This window comes from Capsicum annuum, chromosome 7 (assembly GCF_002878395.1).
Source record: "Capsicum annuum cultivar UCD-10X-F1 chromosome 7, UCD10Xv1.1, whole genome shotgun sequence".
Taxonomy (NCBI): domain Eukaryota; kingdom Viridiplantae; phylum Streptophyta; class Magnoliopsida; order Solanales; family Solanaceae; genus Capsicum; species Capsicum annuum.
This window is the reverse complement of record NC_061117.1, coordinates 44568442-44571686: the sequence shown is the minus strand read 5'-3', so window position 1 is coordinate 44571686 and position 3245 is coordinate 44568442.

Sequence of the window (3245 nt, the reverse complement as noted above, 5' to 3'; positions counted from 1 at the left end):
GTTATTTGACTTTTGCTACTAATAATATAATTATTGTTGGATTTGAGGAAAAATAATTGGTTTGGAATGATTTATGTTTTAAATTTATTCCTCAAGAATAATATTATCAAAAGAGATGATAATATGTTGGGTTTAAGTCCCCTCAATTTATGCCTAACACGCCTTTATATGGATAAGACGTTGAGTTTGAATCCTAATGCACCATATTGATGATATTTTGATGGCTAAGGAAAAATAATGTATTTTTAATGAAAATTCATAAAATATGTCTCGTTGAACATGATCCATTCTCTGAAGTGAATGTGGTAGCAGTGCATAATATGTTTGAAAGAAGACAAGTGATTGAATGCACGAATATACTCGTGGAGGGACAATATGGTAATGATCATCAAAAGTGATGATATTTTCACACGCATATTATGATCATAAGATATATTAGAGAAAAATTCTCTACATTATGCATACCTTGATTTGCTCCTGAAGTAGCAATATCATAAAAGAGGTTATAAGCTATCAATTTGATAGGCTTAAGGCACATTATAGTTCAATCATGGGAATGAGAATTTTAATTGTTATAAGCATAGATCCATTCCCTGGAGTGAATGTGATGATGTTTAGTAAAGTTTATCAGTACAAACGTGCACTTGGTTCTGATGGTAGCACAATTCACATCCGAAAGCGGTAGAATAATTGAGAGGAGCTATTCCGAAATCTACTTTACAAGTAGTAAATATGAAATCTATTCATTTCATAGTAAATTTGTAATTTACTAAAGAAAAAATTACATGTCATGGTAAATTTGGAGTTTACTAGTATAAAAGTTTATAAGTTGACATGAATGATTGTGACATCCTAAAGATGTGCATATTAAGTATTAAATACATATTGAAGAATTCAAAAAATTTTCATGAGCTTTTAATGTTGCTTGTTCTCATGATAAATTGGTTGGACTAACTAATGTTGGGATTAGATCCCTTAAAAAATCTGAAATGTATAAAAGGTGAATATGGACCCATTCACCCATCATGTGATCTGTTAAGATGATGCATTAATATAAGATGACCACTTGTACATTTATTGTTAACCTACAGTTTGACATTCATAAAGTTGCCTGCTCAATGAAATTGAGTTAAGAGCATAATTTTCAGATTGTGTGATTAAGATAATTTATCTTGATGATGATGATTTAGCATCGAATGCCTTCAATAAATAGTTAAACCATTGAGAACAAAAGCTCCATGTGTTGGTTTGAAATATTATATACAAAAGTACTTGTATGCATCAAACTAATAAATTATGATTAATTTTCTCTCAAAGTTGGTTCTAAGTCAGGAATCACATGTTGTCCATCTAATAGTTTTGATGTGCGGTATACGATTAATAAATATACCATAATGCACAAAGATGAATTTCTCAAAGAATATGAAGGATGTATGTTAGTTTTCCTAACATAAGGGGGAGATTATAAACATTTAAGAAATATGTGAGGAATTATCATCAGATCCTCATTCAAAAGATAATTAAAGTCAAATGCCGAAAGCATATCATATTTAAGCTGCAAGTGCTTTTATTTTGTGTTTATAAGGACAAATTCTATGCATGTATAAAGCGTGGTAGATCAATCAATTCCAATTGAAATAATCTTTGAAAAGGATAAGGAGCAAATAATCATAATAAGAAGAAAATGTGCTCTTGAAGAGTCTACGACATAACACTTCATGAAAACTTATGAGAGGTTCAGGTACTTGAAAATAATAGAGTAATGAGATCTCAAAATGTTATGTCACATTGTGAATCGATACAAAATGATATATCATTGGTAATATCTTTGATCCAATACTAGCACAATATTGTAAAAGATTATGAAGACCTGAATTCTATGTTTATTTAAGCATGCCGACGTAGAAATATTTATCAAGTGACGTGAAAGGATGTATCTTGGTAAGATAAAACTTATCTGATTTGCAGTCCAAATACTTGAAGATGTCACTCACGAAAAGTTGAATATTGTCACTTGAAAAAATTTATATGAAAACTTTTTAAGGATTTAGAATGTTTGAAACATATAAAAGTTTTTGGGAAACTTATTTATAATCCTTATTTTTCATAAATTTATTGGAACTCTTGGAGAGTTTTCAAAAGCAATAGATTATTTGCTAAAATGAAAAATATACCAATTTAGATTGGATATGAAGTACCATATCTTAGTGCAATTGATGCACTCATGTATCTTGCAAATACCACAAGGCCTGATATAGCTTTTTCGATTAATTTATTAGCAAGGTATAATTCTGCTCCTAGTAGGAGACATCAAAATGAGATCAAACACATGATCTTATTTATTCAAAGATTACAGGCTTGATCTTGTTAGTTATGATGATGTTGGGTATTTATGTAACCCGCATAAATCACGGTCTCAAACATGCAATGTGTTCACATATGGAAATACTATCATATCTTGGAGATATACAAAGCAGTCTATTTAGCTCCTTCATCGAACCATGTTAAGGTAATAACTATTCATGAAGCAAGCCGAGAATGTGTATGGTTGAGGTCTATAATACATCTCATTCGAGAAAAATATGATTTGAAATATGACAATCTACCCACAATTTTATATAGAGATACTACAGCATGCATAGCACATCTTAAGGAAGGATTCATAAAAGGTGATAGGACGAAACACACTTCATCAAAGCTTTCCTATACACACGATCTACAAAAGAATGGTGATATTAACGTGCAACAAATTCGTTCAAGTGACAATGTCGCTAATTTATTCACCAAATCTCCTCCAATTACAACTTTCAAAAAGATGGTACATAAGATTGGGATGCAAAGGTTCAAAGGTGTTCTCATTATGGAAAATTAATACACGCTGTACTCTTTTTCTCTTACGAGGTTTTGTCCCACTAGATTTTCCTTGTAAGGTTTCTAATAAGGAAGTCTATATGCGTATTGTTAGATGACTACTTTACCATATATAGTGAATGTTTACTTTACCATATATAGTGAATGTCTACTTAACCATATATAGTGAACTTCTATTTATGGAAAAGGTAGAAACCCCAAGGTTAGTTTTCTCCTATAAATAAAGGGGTTTGCTTTCATTGTAATTACTCATCAAGAATACCCCAAGAGAAATAAGAAGTACTTTCTATTATCTCTCTACTTTTCTTCTTTATTCTTTATATTATCACAATATATATATATATATATATATATATATATATATATATATATAT